The sequence below is a fragment of the Cetorhinus maximus genome, chromosome 22 (assembly GCF_964194155.1).
Source record: "Cetorhinus maximus chromosome 22, sCetMax3.hap1.1, whole genome shotgun sequence".
Taxonomy (NCBI): Eukaryota; Metazoa; Chordata; class Chondrichthyes; order Lamniformes; family Cetorhinidae; genus Cetorhinus; species Cetorhinus maximus.
Genome location: NC_135900.1, coordinates 54978120 through 55004296, shown reverse-complemented (window position 1 = coordinate 55004296; position 26177 = coordinate 54978120). Strand labels below are relative to the sequence as shown.

The window sequence follows — 26177 nt, the reverse complement described above, 5'->3', positions numbered from 1 at the left end:
AGCTCAGTGCTACCAACGGCTCCATTCTGTATTTTATTGCTGTCCTACAAACTGTGCAAATATAGATTTATTGAAAACTGTTAGGTTGTCAGTGACATTTTCATGTTGTGTCAAGGAGAGACTGCTGATACATTTGCTTGGATCAGTTCCACTAGACTCGTTGCTGGCAACTATTTGGTCTTAGCAAGTGTTTGAGCTCATGGTGTTCATTGAACATGATTTTTGCTTAACCACACATGGGACAAAATTTTCGGGTCATCGGGTGGGCGCGGCGAGTGGGCCTGCGAGCGGCCGGGAAACGGTCCGCTGCCCACGATCGACCCCCAACTGCGATTTCACACTGGCTGGCCAATGAACAGCCAGCCAGCCTGAAAGACACGCTGAGAAGCTCAGTGCTGCTGGGATGGGGGTGGGAGGAGGGCAAACATTGAAGTCTGCGCATGCCCAGGAGAGCAGGCAATGAAAGCTCCCTGGAGCTGCCTCAGGGAGCTGAAGAATATAAAGCCCTTAAATAAAGATGTGGAAAGTGTGGGGAAAAACACACTCACATGAACATAGACATAATAAAAATTTTGTCAAAGCATTTTTATTTTTCTTTAAATTAATTTTGGAAACCTCATCCTGCCACCGTGGATGAGGTTTCCTCAAAAATGCAAAGGCTGTCTGGCCGATTCGCCCGCTGCCAACCATAAGGTTGGACAGGCAGTGAAAAATAGCAGTTAATTAATTGGTTAATAGCCTTAATAGGCCTTTTAATTGTCAATGGGCCCACTGCCAACTCCCGTGCGCGTGCGCTGACTGAAATATCGCGAGTGCACAATGACGTCGGGACGCTTGCCCAACGTCATTGTGCGCTATTTTACGCCTGATTGGGTCAGGTGCGTGCCCGCCAGTGGCACGTAAAATTCTGCCCATAAAGTTCTGACCTAAAAGCACAGTGTTAATGGACCTTGCCCTTTGCCTGTTGTCAACTTGTTTCTCTGTCTAATTATTTATTCATAATTTTTCTGTTCCATTTCTTGAGATGCAGTAACACACAGCTGCTCATTCTGCATGTTTTAGTATTTGTAAGCTTTGTAGTATTTATAAGCCCATAAATTATTGCCAAAGTGGACTTTGAATAAGATCTGCGTAGAATGAAAGCAATTTGAATAGATTAGCTGCTCACTTTGAACTTGACCCATCTGTCTTTCTAGGCTAACTTTGCATTCCAAACCTTTAATTCCCCATAGCTAATGCAAAACCTGCATGTTTTCTTCTCTGATGTACAACTGGAAGAGGAAGCAAGTTAAACATTGCAAGCAGAGAGTTTGTACTTAGTTGTCCTTTCTCATCCTTCTATGGGGAAGCATCATTGGAAATAAAGATCATATGAAAACAGGTATAATAAAACAGAGTGGAAAAGTGCTGACAGATAATAACTTCAGCTATTAGAAAAAGGACCTGGAAGGAAGGGAACTGGGAAAGATACTAATTGGGAGACTGAACAGATGTGTGTGTGAAAATATCAGAAACTGTGACAGCACAAGAGAAAGAAATTAAGAGAATGCTGAATTAAAATCCTTTGGATTCATTTTTCTAAATGAGTATCAGACTACACTCAGCTAAGGATGTCAAACAATAGTGCTGTTGGGTATCTTCTAGCAACCTTAAAGAGAAGATTGGAGAATGGTGACAGACAATGGTGACTTTTTACTTTGAGCAGACTTTGGGTGCTTCATGGGAGGTGCACTCCAACCAGTAGCACAAAGTCCTCCTGAGAGGCCAGAGCCATTTTGAGAGCCAGGCTTCATTTTTACTATTTTTGAGCAGCTGGGGCAGGGATCCTGATTTCTAGTTTCAAAGGGGGCAGAAAAGGGAAGGACAATCACATCAGGAAGGGGACTTTGGACAACTGGGTGGAAGACTTTGTGGGGCAAGGAGGAGAATGTTTCTCTTGGCCACACTGAAAAGTTCTAATAATTTAGTACTTACCATTTTCTGAGCTTCTTTCAATGGTAGCTTTAAGAGTTTGACTGCACCAGGCATGGTACCAATAAGTTCCATTGCAAGTTCAATGTACACTTCACCCAAAGCTGCATTGGTGTTCTACGTATGTCATGGGACCTGGAGCAACATATTACATGTAGGCTCCTGCTTGAAGCAGGTGGGTACCTGGAGCACATGCAAAACACCAACAAAAGTGCCATTTTGTAGAACCAGAATAGGAATGGGACCAGGACTGGGGCAGTAAAATTTTGCTGTGATTTTTGGGGCATTATCGATCTGATCCTGCCAGACAGAAGCCACCAAAAAACAGGGCATGATATTGCATTTATAAATTAGATAGCTCATAAGTAAGGTCACAGATTTGAAGTTTCTGTGGGAAATAAACCAGTGGCCTTATAGATGATGGCAAGGTCAGAATCACAAATAGCTTATTGGCTGCATCACGAATAGAGATACTGGTTATATGACAGTACCATACTACTATGGTGTTGTTTGCAAGTTCTGGTGTGGAATATGGACTCTGAACACTGCTCAAATATTTCCTGAGGAATTAGCAAATCTAAATAATTGTAACTATTTGTTAACTCTGAGGGGCAGTTGGTGAGTGGATATATCTAGTTGTAAATTTCCCACTTGCAGTTGGAAAGGCCTATTGGAAAATGTCTGGCCTTGTTTTTCTTTTTATTAAGGTTTGTTTTGCATGGTTCTCCGTATTGTACTGTGATGTGCCTTGGTGGTGGGGTGAGTGGGAGATTGCAATGGAGCAGGTGAGCGCTGCTAGTAGTTATGGTGGATGCCCATGATGGTGAGCTGGATCCGGTTGTTACGGATGAGAAAGAAAGAGAACCATAAGGAGGCAGAGAGTGTAAGAGGAAGGTTGGCTCTGTAGAATAGGAATGGCAATTGGAGCAAGAAGTGGGAGATAAAATAGCAGAAACAAGAAAAAAAAAACAGGTGAGGAATGAGCGAAGTAGGTGGGCAAGGATTGGAGGTGTGAGAGATGCAGTTGCTGCTGCAGCTGCAGTTGGGAGTCATTGACCATGGTGGAATAGATGTAGAGATTTCATAATGATTTCAGTGGGTGGGGTAGTATATGGTTTGATCAGTGTACTGCGTGGGAACAGAAATGAAAAAGGCATTTGTTTAGGTGAGTGGAACATAATCAAATGCGTTCTTGGGGAAAGTGATAAGGAAGCACTGTTTTCAAAGGCTCAGCATTATGTGTGACTGCGAAGGAGATTTAGGGAAGAGAGGGCACCTGGATGGAGGAGTTAGCTGGAGAGGCAGGAGGAGACAATCGAGTGCAGAAATACTAAAGCCAGAAGCCTGTGAAATTCTGAAGCTTTGTGCAATTAGGTTCAGTTACTGAAATGCTGCAAACCTGATAAACCTTGATTGAGAGTATTTGCCAATAACCCAGAGTCATGTGGTTGTACTAGAATTTGGAATTTGTTTTAGATTGCTCCTGTTAACCTGATTCTGTTGGTAAAGTTGCCAGTTGGGAGAGGTTCAAGAAATAGTGGTTTTCTAAATAAAGATCCAATTCTGGGTTGAGAAACAATGGCCCAGATTTTGCTGTCGAAATAATGGCGAAACTAATGGTGCTCATGGTTATTTCAATATAAACAGTACAGAAACTTCAGGCAAGGGCCAGAATTGAGGTTAAACGCAAATATCCAAAAGTTGCCATCCAAGCTGCACTGTTCTGTCATTAGCTTTCTGAAAACCGGACTCCACTTTCTATTGGCATTGAATGCTGTGGACTTGCTGTATTTGTGTGGTAGATAGAATCTAAATACATCTTAGGCATTTAAGACTAGTAACAATAGCATAAGTAACCTTTTAATGGTGTGCTAAGTGTTGATGATTGCTAATCAACCTCTCTGGCACTGAAAATGAATTATTCTAAGAGTGATGTCTCATTCCTTCAAGTTGTGAATTGCTCTATGAGATTTTGAAAATGTCAAATTTTAATTATTTTCCTACATTTCCTTTTGGTTTCTCTCCCTTAATCCAATCTTTGCCTCTATGTAGTCCTCTTCCTATTCCTGGTTTACAATGAATTTGCCACCTTTAATTCATCCTCCTCCTCAGCCCTTCCTGTGTTTATTTCCTAACCCTGACATCTCATTGCTTAAAGGGATACCTTATTGCTTGTTTCTTTCATTGCAATGTTATCAGCTCACACTTTCAGCCACAGGAGCAAGTCTAACTCATGACAGATACCATTACATGCCCAACAACAGAACATTCTGATCCAATAATCCTCTATCTTCATGATATACAAGGTATTTATTTATTCTCTTAATTTACTTTAGTATTTATAAGTTTGTCACATACAAATTATAGGTGTTTCTTTTTTATTGCCGTGATCAATATGTTTATGTAAAATGTGTGTTTTCTTAGCCTCAGAGTGGTTGTCCCAATTTAAATAATCCCAGCAGCCAGCTTTGTGAGTTTTTAAATAGAATAAGAATGTTATTTATTGTCACACAGGCCCCAAAAATTTAAAATGCAACATTTCACTCACTCAACTCACTGACTATCAAACACACAAAGATTAGGTACAGGTGAAGGCAAAACAATACATTTGCAATTTATGACTGTCTCAGTCTCTTTGGTGACAGGCCTGTAGTTTCTTAGATGATCCGATGCTTTAGTTGAAGTGAAGGTCTTGTAAAGCAGAGGATTCTCAGTAAGCTGTGAGGCTTCTTGTAGTTGAATCTCCAGGAGAGTGGTTCTCAGGTGAAGTTGGAACAGGTTGGGGAGATTCCCGGCTGCTTAGTTGACTTGCAGCTGGTTTGATGACTTTCTGATGAAACTCTGTTTCTGCAGAACAGCTTCTTGCTGCTATTTTAAAAGCAAACATAAAGTATGGCTTCCACCTTATGTGACTTCCACAAGTTCAAAGTCTTTTTCCAAGTAAGCTAGGTGGTTAGGTCAATCACACATCTTGGGCTGAATTTTGCCATCGGCGAGCAGGGGGCGGGGCCCACTCGCCGACACGTAAAATGACGCGGGATGACATCAGGCGGAACCCCCATCCTGCCCCATTTAAATTTTCAGGAAGGTGGGGGCACAGCCAAATCAGCTGTGCACCTGCCAACCTGTCGATGGCCAATTGAGGCCATTGACAGGATCATTGAAACAATTAAAGGACCTGCCCGTCCAACCTTAAGGTTGACGGGCAGGTCAGGAGCCCCGGTGGCAACTAGAGAAAACATGAAACCTCATCCACCGGTGGGATGAGGTTTCATACAGGGATTTAAAAAGTTTATTAAAGATTTACTGTAATTAATTAACATGTCCCCTCTCATGTGACATTGTCACATGAGGGGGACATGTTAAGGATTTTTTTTTTCTATTTTTAATATTTTTAAAGCTGTCAGCGATCTCCCTGAGGCAGCACTTAGCCTCAGGGAGATGTGCACTCTTTCATGCGCATGCACGAAAGAGCGCACTCTCGCTTTTGGGAAATTCCCACCCCCCCCCCACCCCACCCCAGGAAGCGCATAGCACTTCCTGACGGACGTCACGCTGGGCGGGCCTTAATTGGCCCGCCCGCATAAAATGGCGGTGGGGCCCGCTTCTCCGGTGGGGATCGGCTCCCTGCCTGCTGGAGATTGTCAGGCCCGCCCGCCCAGCAGGCAGAAAATTCTGCCCCTTGTGTTGTGGCTTTCACACCTTGAGAGTTTGAGACAGCTACTGTCTTTGTATTTGAAAGACCCATTCAATTGATAATACCCTTTTGAATTGGTTTCAGGAAAAGCTACTGAGTCAACATCAGTGGAAGCTTCCTTTTATTAATGATCCATCCTTAAACAAAAGGTGGTGTGAATTCCCCGGGTGGCTGTGAATGTCCAGATTTAATTAGGTATTTGCTTGAGACTAAGGACTGTCTGGAGTTCCAAATGCCAAAGGTCACATGGTTTGCAGTGGCCATTTTAATAACCTGTTTGAGTCAATTTTTTAAAGTATTGACTGAAAGTTCATACTATACTGGAACTTGAAAATTTGATTAAGTATACTGATTTGTGAGCAAGTGTTACATTTTGATTAAACCCTATTAAAGAACAAGGACTGAAGGGAAATTGCCAGCAATGGAAAGTATAAATGAACTAAACCTATAGTAATTAAATGATGTGCTAAATGTCTAAAACATTTCATGGCTTTTGACAGTCCAGTAGTACAACATATTGCCGCCTAGAAACTATTTATGTGGAACAATATCCCAATACACTTCACAGTGGCACAATCAAGCCAAAGAGGGCGATATTAGGAGGGGTGGCAACAGCTTGGGCAAAGAGATGGGAGATAGAGAGGTGGAGAGATTTAGGGAGGGAATTCTACAGCATGGTGTGAACAGTGGAATTGAGAGAGTGGAGGAGGTTGTATCTGTTACCCTCACATTGCTAATGCCCACGCTTTTTCATGGAAGTCATTATTTTCCCACAGGGTTTTTTTTAAAGGGCTAATTACAGAGCCTCACAAAGGCCAAGGGGAAAGTTATCTCTCAGACCTCTAGGCCTGGAGAATGGTGCACATTGTAATTGGTGAAGCAATTGAAAAGGAGAGGTAAATAACTTTTCAAACTGGTGATGGGGTATGTATAGACTTAAAATCAAAGAACATGTTTTAGAGAAATAATTTATGGCTATAGCTGTCATGAAGCTCTCAGCAAACAGATCATATATTGGTCATCTTTGTATATTTTCTCTGTATTTAATGTTAAAGTACAGTCAGGTTACATTGAATGAAATAGTCTACTGCATATTATTTGAATGGACCCTTTGGCAATCCAATTACAGGACATAGTTGAAAATATAATACCATTGTTCAGGTCATGAGAAAACACTCATGGGATAAAATTTCCAAATATATGGGCATTATATAACATACTCATGATTTAAACTCCTGACACCTTGTATCCCCTTATCCACATTCTAATATATACAACAAATTCTTCCTTAGCAACCAACCTGGTTGGTCCAAAACTAAACTAAACAAAACTAAACAATAAAATGTACCCAATAGATGTAGCAATGAGAACAAAGCCAAATCAATCATTTATTTTCCTGTTCTGAGTACATATCACATTTCCTGCAAAGCCAAGATATCACAGCTTGTCAAGTCATCTTTGTACATGGTAAATCCCTCTCAGCAGCAGTTTCTTTTTTGGACTCACTCTAAGGCTAAAAAAGCCTGTTACGTTTATTCCTGTTTACCCTCCTGGTTTCTTTTAACATTGGTTTTGTTTCCCATGTTTTCTCTTGCTGCAATTATACAGGGCCTTGGTGAGACCACACCTGGAATATTGTGTGTAGTTTTGGTCTCCTTATCTGAGGAAGGATGTTGTTGCTAAAGAGGGAGTGCAGCAAAGGTTTACCAGGCTGATTCCTGGGATGGCGGGACTGATATGTGAGGAGAGATTGAGTCGATTAGGATTATATTCGCTGGAGTTCAGAAGAATGAGGGGGGGATCTCATAGAAACCTATAAAATTCTAACAGGACTAGACAGGGTAGATGCAGGAAGGATGTTCCCGATGGTGGGGGGAGTCCAGAACCAGGGGCCACAGTCTGAGGATATGGGGTAGGCCATTTAGGACTGACATGAGGAGAAATTTCTTCACCCAGACAGTGGTGAGCCTGTGGAATTCGTTACCACAGAAAGTAGTTGAGACCAAAACATTGTATGTTTTCAAGAAGGAGTTAGATATAGCTCTTGGGGCGAAAGGGATCAAAGGGTATGGGGAGAAAGCGGGAGCAGGCTATTGAGTTGGATGATCAGCCATGATCATAATGAATGGCGGAGCAGGCTCGAAGGGCCGAATGGCCTATTCCTGCTCCTAGTTTCTATGTTTCTATGTTCTAGCCCACTAAATCTAACCGTGGAGTTAATGTCCTTTCTTTGCATATTTGTTGAAAGAATCCAACTCGAAGTAACTCCTTGGGCCTTCAAGCAAAGTGGGGGGGGGTGTTGAAATATGTCTACGTCAGCAGTGTGAAACAGGTTTGTAGCGGATCAGAAGCCAATTTTTTACCAAGTTCCACTGAAGTTCATGGAACAATCATTCAAACCCTTTTTGAATACTTATTTCTTAGTTTTACTCACTTTTGCTTGGTTTGAAATTAAAAATCTTGCCACTATTTTCCACATGAATGGAAAATAATACCTGGTGTGGTGAAAAATCAGCTGCTGATTTGCTATGAGCTTGTTTAACACTGCTGGCATAGAGCAGTTTCATCCCCAAGGTTTCTATGATAGCACTACTACTAGAGGAGAATTCATTCCAGGCAAGTAGATGACTAATGTGCACAGATGTAATGGGCTAATGGGTCAGTTGATAGAATAAATAGCTTACATTTTATGCTAGTTACTGAAGTTAGAGATTATTTGTGTTTACTATGTCAGCACAAAAAACAGAATAGTCAAAGCTTGTAAGTATTCACTTTCAGCCCTCTACACTATAAATAGTCTGGTAAGTGTTACATTCAACATAGTGGACCACTTCATCCAATGGGCGTTGTCTCCTTCCCTTAAAAGGTATTAATAACTGATCCACAATGACGAAAGAGAAATTATCCTCCAGGTGCTAGACTCAATAAAGTTTCAATTGCGATTAAAAACAGGCCTTAAAGCAACATGCCTTAATTTTATTCTTAAAGGGATATAATTTTCATGAACTGAAGAAGCAAACTGTGAATTTTGCAACCATCAAGGTGACTAATTGTCAGAGAATTACACAATTTCAATTTGTCACCCAATGTTAGCATCAATGCTCCTAACTCCCTTGACTTTACTCCCAAAATATGCCTTAACACCAAGTGAGGAGAGTACCTATTATTGCACCAATGTGATGCTTTTCCATTTCCCATATCAGCTACCTATCCTGTGCCTGTCTAAGTGAGGTTATCAATTTTCTGCTTAATTAGTCTAGTTTTGGGCTGTAGGCCACTGGATATAAGGTTGAAGTTGCCCAAACTAATTTCACATAGACCCTTACAGCCAATGGGCAGAGGAGTTTCAAACTGCATTGGTTTGAGCTGGATTTGAAACCAGGATGTAGAGGTGTCCAGCCCATTGCATCAAATATATGTCTTCAGTCAACATTTTCAGAGAGGATTTTAAAGATGCAATGTGGTGATATAAATCAAATTGCAATGCATCACAAGACAGGGTGACAGATATAATACATGTTTTTTTCCATCCACAAATCAAACAAAAGTTTTGTCAGTTTTGCAAGAAGATACTGTGGCTCAGTTCCTAGCACCATTGTGTAGGGGTCACAAGGTTCTGGGTTCATGTCTCACTCCATGACCTGAACACAAAAATCATGGCTGACACTCCAGTGCAGTACTGAAGGAGTGCTGCACTGTTAGTGATGCCAACTTCTGATTGAGATGTTAAATCAGCTATCTTCTCTCTCAGGTTGACAAAAAAGATCCTATGGTATTATTTTGAAGAAGAGCAGTGGGGTTATCCCTGGTCTCCAGGCTAATATTTTTCCCTCAATCAACGTCCCAAAAACAGATTATCTGGGTCACTATCACATTGCTGTTTGTGGCAGCCTGCTGTGTACAAATTGCTACCATGTTTCCTGCATAGTGGTATTATCACTGGACTAACATTCCAGAGACCCACGGTAATTCTCTGGGGACCTGGGTTTGAATCCCACCATAGCAGATGGTGCAATTTGAATCCAGCAAAAATCTGGGCCCCGCATGCCAATGCGTAAAATGATGCACGGTGATGTTGGGCGTGCGTCCCAACATCACCACCCATCATTCCGATCTTCAGTTCGGCGGGCACGCACCAGAGTCGGCTGTCCGCCCGCCAAACTGTCAAAGGCCTATTAAGGCCGTTAATTAACTAATTAAAGTGATTGTCAGGGCTGCTCATCCAATCTTAAGGATGGTGGGCAGGCGAAAAGCCCAGGCAGCCTTCGCATTTTTCATGAAACCTCATCCACGAGTGGGATGAGGTTTCATGAAGTGTTTATTAATTAAATAAAATGTCTTATGAATGTTCATAAACATATCCCAGCTCATGTGACAATGTCACATGAGGGGACATGTCTGAGTAATTTTCTTTTTTCTTTTTTCCAATGTTTTATTATTAAATTAATCTCCCTGAGGCAGCTCCGGTGCCTCTGGGAGATTTCTGCGCATGCGCGCGAAAGAGCGCAGGCCCCCACTCTCCCTCCTCCTCCCGCCCACACAGGAGAGCTTCCAGGTGCGCGTCACGCTGGGTGGGTCTTAATTGGCCCGCCCACGTAAAATGGCGGCACGCAGCCAATCACGGGCATCGATCGGCTCCTTGCCCACCCACGCCCGCTCCCGACTGGAAAATTCTCCCCCCTGGAGTTAAAAGTCTGATGATGACCATGAAAACATTGCCAATTGTCGTAAAAACTCATCTGGTTCACTAATGTCCTTTAGGGGAGGAAATCTGCCGTCCTTACCTGGTCTGGCCTATGTGTGACTCCAGATCCACAGCAATGTGGTTGACTCTTAAATGCCCTCTGAACAAGGGCAATTAGGGATGGGTAATAAATGCTGCCTAGCCAGCGATGCCCACATCCCATGAACGAATAAAAAAAAACAAATGACTACACTGGGAATGTACTTCATTGGCTATAAGGTGCTTTCAGATATCCAGTGGTCATGAAAGGTACTATTATAAATGCAAGTCTTTCTCTCTTATTCACTGACATTGTAAATAGTCTTTTTGAAAAATGAGCTAGTTTTATTTTCCCCAAGTTTCGCACTTAGTAAGAAAGAGCCTAACCCTATTCTAGCCTGCAGTCTATGAGTATGCATTTTCCAACTGGAATCATGAGATTGCAGTCAGGTACTCTGGTTGGATGCACATTTCCTGACAACAACAACAACTTGCATTTATATAGCACCTTTAACACAGTAAACTGTCCCAAGGAGCTTTGTAGGAGTATTATCAAACAAAATTTGATAGGTTATTAAAGCAAATTGTATTACCAGTGCCACCACCTTAAATCAATCAACTCAGGACATAACAGAGTTTTGAGCATTGGGACTTCCTGATGTCTTTCACTGAATGTACTTAACTACTGAGCTACCGGGAGAAGATTGTAAATATGTCTTTATGAGCAAGTCACATTGAAAACAATTGCTGTAGGCCATTATCTTCATTCAGAATGATATCCAGGGAATACTGTGTAGAAATGTCATGCATTTAATGACCAGCAATTTACAAACTGTGTTCACCATCTGCGTGTGATAAATTATAATTTACTTTTATAAATGTCAAGCCAGCACTTAAATTAAGTATGACCAAATAGGTTGTTGCTTGTTTATTAAGAAACTTTTATCTATTACGCCCCTTACAGTGAAAACAAACATCAAGCAACATAAAACAGCAAGATTAAACTGTACAATTAAATTAAATTAAATTAAATTACATCCATCGCCATGGTTCATGGCCTGGGAGTTTGGTATAACTTACCAGTGAGGCTTGTTCTGCCCAGTTACAAAAGTGATGTCTTTATTCCTGCATTGTGACATGAAGAAATAACAGGAGCATCCAAAGATTATCTCAAGAGATTTCTACATTTCATTTGTAAAAAATTGTATGTAATTCCTTGCCTTGTCCTCTTGAGGTGGGATGTTCTGAATAATGGACTTCATCAGAATCATGGGCAGCAGGAGAAGCAAAAAAAATGATGGTCCAAGTCTCTTTGCTTGCTCCCCATCTAACTTTTCTACACATTTCATTCTAAACGACAGAACTGGAAACATTCAACCAAGATTTCAACTCACTCAAATCCATCCATTTACACAGAGTTGAAATCAGGCCCTATGGTAAGATTCACAAGGGAATCAAACCTTTTTGATCATGAGCTGAGATAATCAGGTACCTTGAAACTTCAGAATTGTTGAATATGTAACAAAATGGCTTCTCCTGACTGGGCTAGGCTTTAATATTATCTAATGCATTCCATCACAAGTAATCCTGTTTCCACATTATTTTTCCAAGACCCTGATCCAGCCCTGAACTCTCTTTAATCTCGCTCTCACCTTCCCCCTGCACTCTGACTCCATCTTCCATGATTCCCACTAAACTAATGCTCACATAACCTCATCCTCCTTATTATCTCCTTCAACAGCACATTCCAAACCCATGACCTCTGCCACCTAGAAGGACAAGAGCAGCAGATACATGGGAACACCAGCACCTGCAAGTTCCCCTCCAAGCAACACGTCATCCTGACTTGGAAATATATCGCCATTCTTTCACTGTCGCTGGGTCAAAATCCTGGAACTCTCTCCCTAACAGCAGTGTGGGTGTATCTACACCACATGGACTGCAGAGGTTCAAAAAGGCAGCTCACCACCACCTTCTCAAGGGCAACTAGGGATGGGCCATAAAAATGCTGGCCTAACCAGCGATGTCCATGTACCATGAAAGAATAAAAAAAATAGTGGTTTAACTCCACCCCACCTTCACATCGTTATCCCTCAAGAACCCCAAAGGTTTATCCTTGGCTCCCTTATCTTTCTTACCTGAAGCTGGTTCTTGGTGACATCAACTGCAGATTGTGCCTATGTGATCAGACTGATTTACTGATATACATGCATAGAAGAGCTGCAATTCCCTCCAGTTGAACATTAGGAAGATCAAAGCCATAATTTTAGACCTCCATCACAAATTTTGAACCCTTGTCACTGACTCCCCCCTTCCCTAGCCACTGTATTAGGCTGAACTAGGCTGTTCTTAACCTCAGCATCTTATTTAGCTCAGAGCTATTTTCTACATCATAGTGGCTACCTTCTACCATCCATGAAACAATCACTGTCTGCATCCCCACTACAGCAAATCTATTGATGAAACTCTCATCTGTTTCTTTGTCATTTCAATCTTAACTGTTCCAGTGGTCTCCTGACCAAACCCTCATATACTCCTCTCTGTAAACTTCAGCCCATCCAAAACCCTTGCCGCTCTTTTCCTACCCTGCGAGTTCCAATCATTCACCACCCCGGTAAGTGACTAAACAACATTGGCTACCAGTTCCTAAGCCATAAATTTAAAATTCTCATACTTTGAATTTGAATTCCTTCCTGACCTAACATCTATCTTTCTCCATAACCTCCTTGAGCTCTACAACACCTTTGGAACTCACTTTTCCTCTGACTCTGGCCTCTTGTACATCCCTGCTCCCTTTGCCCTAATGTTCATGGTCATGTCCTCAGCCACCTAGGCCTCACGCTTTAAAATTCCTTCCATAAATTACTCCACTTCTCCATCTCCCTTTTCTCCTTTACAACTTCTTTCTAACCCATCACTTGAACCAAGCTCTTGGTCACCCCTTCTTATATCACCATTTTTGGCTTGACCTCCATTTTATTTTTATTGCTTTTCTGTGATTTTTTCCTATATTTATAAATCAAAGTTGTCATTGCTGCTCATTACTAACCTCTCCAAAGCTGTATTAACCTCTTCCTCCTCTAATATCCACTAGTTTGATGCTCATTAACTGTCTCTTAATTGCTGATCGATTGTTAAGTCCATTACCATATGCTCCTTCTCAAGAATTCTGCTGGCTTTGACAATAACTTGGATAAGTGAGACTTATGTTGACCTCTGACAATTTTGATCTTAACCCACATTCTAAAGAATCTGCATATTTGGTTGAGACAACTCATCTGCTGATTTTTCTCTTTCCTTTCCCCTGTGGCTTCTATTCTGTGGCTCCCTTTGTCAGATACTATGCATAACATTTTTATATAGGTCTTTTTACAACTTTAACCAACAAATCTGTCATGGAAACAGAGTTCCTTTTGTAGCAGAAACTTAATTGTCTTCCCTTGCACGTGCTAGGATATCTGACCCAGAAAATGGCATATGGCTGAATGCCACAGATTCACTCGCTGCAATCTAATGATGCAAGGCCACTTGCTACAGTCTCTATTCATGTTGCAGAACTACAGTAATAATGCCATTTTTCATCCTTCTGAAATCAGAGACACATCTGAGGCAATGACTGACATCTATGGTGAAAGATTTTAAAAATTGATATATCTAATGTATGGCAGCAGTCTGATGAAAATGCTTATTATAGGATCATAACTAGAATAATTTTCTATCATTATAGCCTGACTAGATGGTCTGTACAAAAAAACAATCGTAACCCTCTGATGTTCTTTCTCTTCTCATTTTTGTCTCTATTCATTCTTGAAAGGTGGCACATTTAAGTCTGAACCTGTCCTCGCTAATGTTCCCAAACATGCACTTCCAAGCTAAGGGTCACTTGCAATCAGGAGCAGAAATCCTGATGGTTTTATTTTTTAACCCCCTTGGTGCTGAGGCAATAGTCACAATCTGACTGAACTTGGCTTGTAGCATTATCAAGGAATTGGAGTTAGAGTCTACTGTATCTGTTAGGCTAATGCATGTCTCCATTTTTAAATGCACAACTAGCATGAGCCTAACAGATACAGTAGACTCTAACTCCAATTCCTTGATAATGCTACAAGCCAAGTTCAGTCAGATTGTGACTATTGCCTCAGCACCAAGGGGGTTAAAAAATAAAATCATCAGGATTTCTGCTCCTGATTGCAAGTGACCCTTAGCTAATATGCTAATGCATGTCTCTGTTTTTAAATGCACAACTAGCATGAGCCTATTTCTTTTTTTAAAATCTAGTTTTGAGCCCTTTGATGTGGTGATTTTGGTTGTAGAATAAGTCATACCTCAGGGAACTTGTATACACTATTACACTCCATGGGAGCTTGCCTTTTTTAACCATTTGAGTGTGTTGTGTCTGGAATGTATAGCCAGCTAGTGGGCGGTGACTCTCTGTACGCCTTTAATAGGGAGCTGGACTGGGTTCTAGACTAGGGCAGAGATCATACCATATAGTAGGTAGGTGAATTAACAGATAACACATGATCCATGGGATACCCTGGACTAATTTTGATCACCCAATGGAGTGGAGAGAATTTTCCAGACCTTTCCTTCCCCCTGTCAGCTGTGCAGCACTCTTGCCTCTGAGTCAGAAGAATTTGTGTCTGAGTCCTGCAAGCACACAAAAATCAAGGCTGACACTCCACTGCAGTACTGAGGAAATGCTGCACTGCTGGAGGTGCTGTCTTTTGGATGAAGCATTAAACAAGGCCCCTATCTGCCTACTCAGGTGAATGTAAAAGATCTCATGGCGCTATTCTGAAGAAGAGCAGGAGAGTTATCCCTGGTGTTTTTGGCCATTTTATATCCCTCAATCAACATCACAAAAACAAATTATCTGATCATTAACGTGTTGCTGTTTTTGGGAGCTTGCTGTGTGCAAACTGTGTGCTGCGTTTCCTACATTACAACAACAATTACACTTTAAAAATATTTCATTGGCTGTAAAGTGCTTTGGGATGTCCTTTGATCATGAAAGGTGCTATATAAATGCAAGTCTTACTTCTCCTACCAGTCATTTTTATATGTTTGTATTTAAATGGACACAACTTTTGGAAAAATATTTAACAAGCTCTTATTTTTAATCGGGGAAGACAATGAGCAGGAAAACCTGTGCATAAATTTCACTACAATTATTATGTTTTCTAGTGACACTATGATGTACTTCAAATGGATTTATATTACTTTGCTGCACATCTTCAAATGATAAAAGGTTCACCAGACACTTTTATACAAAGACAAAAACTCTTTAAAAACTTGAAGGAAACCTTCAGTGGTCTGCCTTCATTTCCTCAGCCATTGATAATAGATGGCGGTGAAAATATAAGGTTTCATAAAGTTTACAATTTTCAGATCATTTTCTCACTTTTCCCTATTTGAATCTCTTGTTTCTTTAATGAGCCATATCCGAGAGAGAATGCAGTTTAACATGCTTCAGGCTTCTGTCATTGCTGCTCTGAAAAGAAGGATAGTGAGAGTAATACAGTAATGATACTAAGGGCAAAATTTAATGCCCTCCCCTGTGATGAGTTGGTGGCTGGGGGGGCACCATTTAGTCAGGTGGGAGGGTGGTGGGTGGGGTCCCCTCTGTTTTCCCACTTCCTTCCTGCCATTGCCCCAATTAAGTGGGCGATTAATGGTAGGCGGTGGGAAGCCCAAAAATTAAACCCTAACGTATTTGCTTGCAGGCTTTCAGGGAGGAGGCAGGGGGAGGTTCCTCATTGTCAGGTGCTCAGCGAGGCAGGGTGGGGTGGAGGCACGGTGGTGCCTGCTGAGAGACAAGCAAGCAAGCAGGCAAGACAGTATCAATCATGGTGCATTATTACCTCGGCTACTCTGTCTAGTCAAGATTTTATTATTTAAAAGCTCTTACTTTGATGATTTAAAAAAGGCTACAGGGTATTTTATCTTAATGAAAAGTTGTTTTATGTATTATTTTTGTTTGGTGAATAAAAAAGTACCATGCATCATTTCTGGCATGGTGTTACCACAGGCAAAAGGCACAATGATGAAAATCAATGTCAGTTATTTGTTCATAACTGAACAAAAAGTTGATTTTCCCACAAAGACAGCACCCTATAACACAGTAAAAAGGGAAACATATGGCTACTTTCAGAAATTCAGATCTCAGTCAAAGTTTGTTGTGAAGTATGGAGCAGAAAATATGGAAATATGGTATCATTTATTTTGAACATTGTTTCAATGATTTACCAGTTCTGTACTCTTTCTAACTGTATACATAGAAAGTATGTCATATGAAGGTGCTGCCATTTGTTGCTATGTATATCCAACGACAGCATGCGTAAGCACATCATTAAAGCTGCATGTAAGAAGCTTGATATTCTCGTTGATGCCACTTGTTTCTTTTTCCCCTCTTGCTATAAAGGGTGAATAGATAACTCCCAAGGACTATGGAGTCTAGGTTACAGTTACCGAGGGCTCCATCCTTAAAATGGTGGGTAAGCAATATATTGCTCACCATTCAATTAAACCAAAGTAGCTCATCATCAACATTGAATGAAAACTCTCTTTTCTGAGGGAATAAGGTATTTCAACTGACCAATGTATGGCAGCTTTTTCTTTGCTGCAAAACTACAGAAACTGCCATAAATAAGTAATTGCAAAGCTGTCAATTTAATAGTCATCAGGGAACCATTTCATTACAATGCCATAAAGTGCTTGAGATCGAACGCAATGATCCTCCTTTGCCTACTAATTAGCACTCTGATGTAATGAATCAACCAGTCTAGCTTCCAACTGGTGGCTATTGATGAGATAAAATACAGATTTTTTACAGTATGGGAATATTATGAAGCAACAAAATTCAGTTCAGCCAATAAAGAGAAATACTAAAATGACACAGTTGTTTGAATATTGGTCCTATATCCAGGGAAGCTTCTCATATTCCTGAACAAGATAGAAGTAAAACTTATTATATTGATAATCCTTCTTTCACCTCAAGCCCACAACCTCTGAGTCTACATTTCTTACCTAACTTATTGACACTGTTATGGTCACTTGTGTGGCTACTCGTGTTTAATTTGTGCTAAGTTCTGGAGACACAATCAATTTCAATTTGCTTTCCCCTACCTCTTTGTTTTGAAATTAAGGTACATTTCACCAGTCTTTCACAAAGACTCAAAACTGTGCTACCCCTTATCTTCCTCAATCTTCGCTATGTGTCATTATCTACAAGCTTTTGAAACCCAATTTGGCATCACCTAGCAAGACTTCTTGATTGATTTCATCTTCAATCCTAATCCTTTCAATTACATAGAAATATAGAAAATAGGAGCAGGAGCAGGCCATTCAGCCCGTCGAGCCTGCTCCACCATTCATCATAATCATGGCTGATCACCCAACTCAATAGCCTCAATTTTGGCCCAGATTTCCACTCTGCCAGCATAACTTCATTGGAAGTGTGGCAAATCTCTGCTTATGCACATAAATGGGGTTTCCACCACACTTCTTGTAAATTTATGGTGATAGAAAGTGAGCTGCTCTGAGGAGATTCCTGGCCTGGATCTTTGACCATTACTTGGACCTATAAATTGTAAAGAATTGTTCCAAATAACATACATGCCAACAATGAGTGACTCTGATATCAGGACAACATGTTTATGATGCAGGGGTTTTTCCACCATTTACACAGGAGATGTACATTTTTGTAAAGTGTGGTCTGCTGACCACTGGTGATCCATGAGGGTTCTGGAGGTGGTCCACGAGCTGTTCCAAAATTGAAGTGACTGAAGCTGGTATTTGGCAACAAAGGTTTGATGAACTTTTGGCACCGCATACGGTCTGAATATCTTGGACTCATTGACCCAGTTCTGAAGCACCTGCTGCCATTGCCAAAAATGTGCAACTGCGAGATTGGATTTCCAAAATGTGGGGCTGAAAACAGCAAAGACGAACCGTCTGAACATGAAGCTTGAAAAGAGACTGAAACATTGCAGCTTGGAACCGAACATCACCTCATTGGTGTCTCATCAAACGCAACGGCATTTTTCCCATTAATCCTGGAGGTTTTTTTGTGGTGGGTAAGCAAAAGTGGGTGGGGTAGGACTGGTAAGTGGTCCGTGGGCCATGCCTAAGTGGCCCACAGATGAAACAGTTTGAGAACCGCTTTTATAAGGCAATGTACCCATTGGGGAAAAGTTAGCCACTTTTTCTTCACCAACCCCGCTTGTTCTAGTTTCAGATATGGGTCAGTTGTAACAAATATATAACCTACTTGTATACAGCAGATATGTGTAACAGCGATGAATAAATTACAGGTAAAATATTGATTGATGAGTGGTTTAAACTAAATGTGAATGACTTTCTTTTAATTTTTATCCAGTGTGTACAGTGAGGCAGATACAAACCTTGCTAAAAGTAAGGAAGTATGATTCAAACACATCTGAGCCCTAGAGTAGAGTTGTTACTTTTCATCCGGCGAGTACTGTGAATTACTGAAAGCAGAAAAAATGTTTCTGAACTGTAGGTTGCAATGCACACTTCTTGCTGAATGCATTTAATCGGTCGTATCTATCAGGGTGTAATCTGTGTTCATTCACTGTAAACTGATTACCTCATTGTTTGGTTGCAGCTTACGGATTTAAGGAAGACATTTTGTAAAAACCCTTAGCTCAGAATTGCAGGGGTGCTCTGGTATTATTATAATGGTTACAGGTTAGCTTTATTGGATAAAATGTAAATGCTACTAGATGTTACAAATATATTTCTATTCACTTTAATCTTTGAAATTAATTAATGAAAAACACTGGAAGTATTAATAAACACATAAATGTTAATATAATAATGCTGTAACAAATGTTTAGCTTTAAAAACATTTGAATCATTTTCCATTACATAATAAACACTTGCCTTTCAATATTATAAGTTGCCATATATTTTGTAGCATTAGTGGTTGAACCAGGAACTTTCCAAATGAAGTAACATATGTGTTACATAGTTTAAAAAAAGAATAGTGACTGTATAGTTTTACTGGCTGCTTGGATCAGCAATGGGTACAGTCTTAGAATTCAAAATCTTTTCCTACTACTCAACTAGTCTCCTTTAACTGCTTCCTTGCTCATTTGTGTTATTCTATTAAGCTATATGATCTGTAATGGGACCTTTGCAATGTTTCGTCACATGCAAAAACATGGGTATCTTCCAAACTCCTCAATTGTTTACTTGGACTACCATACCTTAAGACTTAGAATTAACCAGAACTTTCTGTTATGAAGAGGAATAATTAGACAGTTTCCACGAGACCAGCTGTTGATTACCTCCTCCATCTCCTCAAATGCAATGAACAGCACTCCATAATAAGAGTTTGTTAAGGATCATCCTGTCTCAGCATGGAAAATAGCTTTTAAGTCGCCAGATGTGACTTAGGGGAGATCCTAAATGAGTTGCTGTTAAATATTTATTTTTCAAGAAAATGATGAAGCTTTCTATTAAGCAGATAATATAGGTAATAATTTACAACAAGAAAGGTTATTCTCCAAACATGTCACTGTGTGTTCAGTGTGTCCACATTCTGTCAAACACCCAAGGTTCGAAGTATTAAATCAATGTTATAAATCTACAAATCTGGCACCACTTTGGTGCCCAAAAATGGGCACTAAAATAGCTGGTGCGAATGATATATCAGCTCCCCACTCCTCTCTCCCCCCACAATCTCCACTGGTAAAACAGTTTGACACCTTCTGCCTGCTTAGTATTTACAATAAACACAGGTTTTCTATTGTCCCTAGCCTTGTATATACCAACACACTAGCGATCCTTGGTCTTTGCTGCTCTTCTCAAAGAGCTATGCATTTGTATTTGTCCTGTTGTTCTACATCTTTCATTTATTCTAATTGCATTTCAAATGAAATTGTAACCCTGTAAAGAGAATGCAGTTAATGAACGCCTCTGAATACAAGAACAATACAAGGTCATTCCATCGCAGCCGCGTTAGCATCCCCACAGAAACTGATAATTTTTTTGGAAACTACAGACTAATTTTAAACATACTGTAAGGTAGGAAGCAACGATTCCTCCAATTTGTGCATCACAGCAGGCAGCGTTTGCAGATATCAGACACGCCAAACAGCAATGATTGAGCTAAGTCACCAAACAGGAGTAATACTTGTTTGGTTCAGGTCACAATATAAATTCAAGCAGGCACGACTGTAGATTGTGGCATCAAATCATCCTCCGTCTTCTCTCCCTCAACTGTTGGCAAAGTCATAGTAAAATTGCATGTGCCTTGTATACGTTATTGATAGATGTTGTATCTCACTTGGATAAACTTTCGCACCCGATAACTATACTCAAATCACCACGGCAACAATCTCTAGCATTTAGCAGATGAACAGCTCTTACAGCACAGTAAAACAAAAAAGCTTCTATAAAAACAAAGAAAATTTCTGTACCTGTGAGCAGCTGGTTGGTTATAGTCTGGGCTGTAGCTTTATTGCAGTCCGAAATGTAATCTCAGTAAATCTCTGAAATATGTTTTAATGTTTCTCTTTTAATTGACTGTGTTCTCCCCAGTGGTCTTGTTAATCCATTCTAGTCCACATCCAGATGAAAGACAATACAAAAGCAAACGGACAGCCCTTACAGCTGAGCTCAGACGCTCATTGCTGTCATTAGCAGTTCCAACCTGACACAGACTATGCTGACACCAATGGTAGGGTCGGGGGTCAGGCAAGAGCAACCAGCTCCAACATTCGTCTGGATTTCGGGCTTCCCTTACCTCAGAGCCATCGCACTCTCTTTCAAGTGCAGTTGTTTAAGTCTGGCTCTTCTTTCTGCATAAACTGTCACCACACAGCAGCTAGTCCACAGTCTCACCTGAATATACCCCTCTTGGCTGTGTCCCTCCCTTTGTTGTTTGCTTATTTTATTGATCACTGAGCAGATCTTTCTTTAAAAAGAAACTGAAATAAAATATCAAAAACTGCAGACAATCAAATACACACAGAGAGCTGGCTGAGAACGTGAGATGAAATCATGCTGCTTCCTGACAGAGCTGATAAGGACAGGATTGAAAATATTCTGCTTGTATGCACTGAGCAACCAGTTCATCATGCTTACAGTCTCTCTCTCTCTCCCTTATGGGGAGGGGTTGGGGAGGGAGAGGCGGAAGCAACTCCCTGAACATTTCAAACCATTCCAGCAGTACAACAGCCACGGGAAGTCCTGTATTTCACTTTGAAAGATTCATGACAGTTTTTATTCCATTTAACACTATATTACAGAGGATTCATTTTGAAAGAGAGAATTTTTGTGCTTAGTATTTGATATTTAATTGCCTGTTGTGAATTTCACTTTTGTTTCTTAGTTAAAGAAAGACAATTAAGATTTCAATATAATTTAGAGACTCATTTTATGTAGATGGGAGCGTGCGTTATTCAACAGCGGAAATGATTCAGTAACATTGGTGTATGTAAAGGACAGTATTATGTTGTTTTTGTTATTCGAACATTTAGCAAAGGGCCACACTATTGAAAGCCACATCTGGGAGCTCAGTAAAGATCACATCAACTTGGTTACATTAACAGCAGTTATTTAAAAGAAGGATTAAATTTATTGTCCACTGAATATTATACGTAATGCGAGGTAGCCATCAGAGAATTACAGGCAGAGATCCAAACTCGCCACACAACTGACAAACACCCTTCCCTACCTCTGAGATTGCACTGGTTTGTAGTTCAATGCCATTTGGTATCACCCATGTATTCAGTTTGACGTCATTTAAGAAACAATATTGAGAGTGGATACACAATTTACTGGGAGCAATGGTGTTCTGAAGATTATGCACTAGAAATTCCTAGGAAACTGTTGTGCTATTGGAGCTGCAGTACGTGGGTGGCACTTTTGCTAACCAATCTACCCCCTGGGGGTTTGGGGGTGGGGTAGGGGGGGTGGGGGGGGCGGTGGGTCATTAGCTTAACAGCGCCCACGCCACTTTTAACACTTCTGGGAATCTGTGCTACAGGGGAGGGAGTTCTCCCTGATGCACTGGCTGATATTTGTTCCTCAAACAATGTCTGTAAGACAGATTGTCTAGTTGTTATCTCATTGATATTTGTGAGACCATGCTGTGCGCAATTTGCCTACTAAGTTTCCTAAATTTCCACAGTGGCTCTGCTTCAAGAAGTCACCCATTTAACTGTAAAGCCCCTTGGGACATCTCAAGGTCGTGAAAGGTGCTATATGAATACAAGTTCTTTCTTGTTACCAATATGATTTATTAAATTATTTCACAACAATTTGTTTTATGCAGCATCTCTAATATAAATATCCAAGGTTGCTTCATCAATAAAAATAAGAAAAATGGTATATTTAAGTAGTTGATCAATGTTATCTTGCAATGAATGTAAACAATCAGTCTTGAAAATCGAAATTGACAGCATTTCAGTGAAATATTACCAACCTATAAATAGCCAATGGTACTCAGGCTGGGAATTTATGTTCACAAACACCCTTGGAAGGGTGCATAAAATCAGGTGGGATGGGATGTCATGTCCATTTCCTATCCCCTTCCTCTGGTAGTTAAACACTGGCAGGGTAGGTGGCATTCAGTCCACCCACCTTTGGGCCAATTGAGGCCAGTTAAGGGCCTCTTCGCCCTTCCGCTGATATACCCTGGCTGCCTGATTGCAAGCTCTGGGGTGGGGGTGGGGGGGGGGGGGGGGGGGTGGGGGGAGGGTGGTGTCCTACCTGTTCAGGCATCCTGTGTTCCACAGAGTGCCCACCACCCCCAGTGAAAAGGGTCACTCCCTACGTTTGAACCTCCCCTGTCCTTCCAGTCACGGCCCCAGCTCTGCCCTCACTGGGACCTGCCTGATTGGCCCTGGCCCCACTTACCTTCCAGTCTGACCTCTTCAGTGGCTCCTCATCAGGGACTGGCTGCAGTCCCATCAGTGGTCACTGCTCCTGGTGGTGATGCTGGGACTGGAGACCTGCTGGTCATCTGATTGGTTAGCAGCTCTTGGAGGTGGGGAGGCAGTAGCCATGACCTCAGGCAATTGACTGCCTGATGACTATAAAATTTGGTCATGTTTTCCTGGGCTGGTGGAGGTGGGCTCACTCCCGACTTTACAGCTGTGGGGTGGGGCTGCTCCCTTTGAGTAAAATCCAGCCTATAGTGTGAAAGTTGGAGACCCATGTGAAGGCCACCCCTGTCTCCCCCTTTGGTTTGCAGCAAACCTTCTACTTGTGCTCCTGGGCCTCGGTTCACATCTAGTCCAACTGTGGAAGCTGGTATTCAGTACTGCCATCTCTTTTCTTGCTGACCAGCAAAAGAAAGTAAGGAAATGCTAATCTTCCATACAAGGATTAAGAGGGTCTGAACAATACAGAACAATTTAACAGAAATATTAGTCATATGGACACTGAAAGAATATGGGCCACTGTCTTAACCATAGTGCAGGGATTGCGCCAATCCATACATTCCAGCACTGACCTCTTTTGAGTTTGCGAGAGCAGTGAGGATCCCCTCATTTGCATTGGGGTCAATGATTGTGCCATTATGGATGCATCTCTAAAGTCCATCTGCCCAATGCAGCCAGAAAATTTGGCACCTGGCTGCCCAGGATGAGGGTGGGGGCTCTTTAGGCTCATTCCAGACTCCATGCAGCCTCCAGTCAGCAATGGGGCAGATACCTGGAAGTTTGAGCTCCACCCTTTTTCCAACCATCCCCTGTTGCTGCAATTGTGCCTTTATTGGGCTGAGAACACCAGAGCAACAGTGCCCTATATATAAAAATGCATTTAGACTAATACCACCCTCCAAAATCATAGACCTAGAACTAATTCATTCAACAAGTTGACTTGAGTTTCTTTTTCTTTGTAGTCATCCCTCTCCTCTTGCTTATGATGCTTCAAGCTTTACATTTTTGCTACAATCTCTGAAAAATGTAAATACCCCAAAATATCATACATGTCACATGGGGGTGGAATTTTGAAAACCCAGAACACAGAATTAATGTAAAAATAATTTTGAACACCAAGTCTGTTGTAGTGCACAATAATCTTCCTTAAGAGGAGTATGGGTGACCAATAACACAGGGTGAATGAAACTTCACAGCTTTTAAAATTTTATGTTGGAAAAGCGCCATGGAGCAAAACAGAAAATGTTAACATCAAGAGCTGGTTACAATTTGTTTAGATTACATCCTTTCAGCATAAGGAAGGCTGAACCTCAGAATGTTGCTTATTTCAGATTCTTGTGGAATGTAATGTTTAATGCTACGGTGCTTTAAAGAGGAATTGTTTCTGTTAACATAAAGAGAAAGGATTTCAATAACACTGTCAAACAAGTGTGTGTCAAACATTTTGAACAGGTGTTCCCAATTTGTGAATAAATCTATCCAACTATTTGTTTAAAAATCATATCATTTCCCTGCATTCTTGGTTAGATGTTGTCACTGTGAATAGCTTTTTGTTCTTTCTAGATGTGCTATATGTATAAAAATTATATTTTCAACAAGCTGCAAAGTTGATTAGCATAGAAAAATGTAACATGGTGGCAGTGATGTCATCGTTCCCATAATGTATAAAAGAAGGAGCACCAATCGTGAAAATAAAGATTTGCTAAAAGCACGATGGCCCCACCCACATCAGCAGATGGCTCAGAAAATGTGAGAATGAATTTCATGTGCGAATACAATATTAATATTTACAATTCTAAAACCAAATAGATGCTGAGCATTGCTTTGAGGAAACAATGCGCTATTTAAGAAAGCTGAATCTGAGTAAGGAGGCATGAAGCCCACATCACATTGAAGGTCAAAACTGATTTCTTTTGGTCAGTAAGGTGAAGAATCTAAGTGCTAGGAAATGTGAAGCTTTTCCTCTTAAGAGCTTCAAACACTTCATGGATTAGATGAAAAATAGAAGCATAATTTGATATAAAATTATAAAATACATTCTTTTTTTAGAGAATAGATATGATAAGGTACCAGGCAGAAGTTTTTCCTATTTGCCTTTGCAACACCTACAGATCAGGCAATTTATTCAGTGACATTAGCAACATATTTGTTGAAAAATGAAATACATCTCTCATTCCTTTTCTATTTAGAAAGTAACACCTCATTGATGCATTATAATTCAATACCACTGCATATATGAATTGAAGCTGAAAAGTTGTAAACTTAGGAGCCAGGATTTTCCCCTTCGAGCCAGGAAATGTGAGTCAGGCCATTCCCTCACATTGCATTCCTAACTTCTGAAAGTAAACCCATTCACACGGAATTATCAACTCCCAGAATGGGAGTTGAGCTGCTGCCTCCCAAAGCAGGCCCAAGGCAGGAAAGGAGGTGGGCTGATGCCAAGGCAAGCAGGTTAGAAGGTGGAACATCGGCTTTGTTTTCTAAATGGTTGTTAGGCCTCTAGCCGTCATTTTCTTACCCATTCCCCATGTCCCCCATGCCCTCTTGCATTCTCCATGCTCTCATGCACCCTCCACGCCCCCATAACCCACCCAAATTTCCCCTTTATGCTCCTATGCATCCTCCATACCCACTCACCCTGCATTCACAATGTACAGAACTCGTGAGCCATATAATAATACAGGGAAGTCTTTGAAATGCTCAAGAAATAAAAGAAGTCGGACATTCAAACTCCAGTTGAAAAAATAATCCCCTCTTGGAAGCTCATAAAACTGTCAATCAAACACACAACCATTGAAACTCCCCTTGAAAAAACACTCTCATCTCAAGTGCTCATTAATTTGTCAAAATAAACAACCATTCAAAAAAT

The 26177-nt window shown here is 40.9% G+C and overlaps 1 protein-coding gene across 3 annotated transcripts in view; it reads right to left on the bottom strand.

Annotated features, from left to right (window-relative positions):
* LOC144696711 (protein shisa-like-1) overlaps positions 1-21512 on the bottom strand; it is a 179357-nt gene extending 157845 nt beyond the window's left edge. The window contains exons 1-2 of one of the 3 annotated variants that reach the window (XM_078568349.1): positions 20840-21512; positions 18797-18883 (exon numbers count right to left, since the gene is read on the bottom strand). The gene's annotated coding sequence lies outside the window, so the exon portion shown is untranslated. The remainder of the gene's footprint in view (positions 1-18796; positions 18884-20839) is intronic. The other 2 variants (XM_078568348.1, XM_078568351.1) reach the window with 2 other exon arrangements.
* Positions 21513-26177: the final 4665 nt, after the last annotated feature.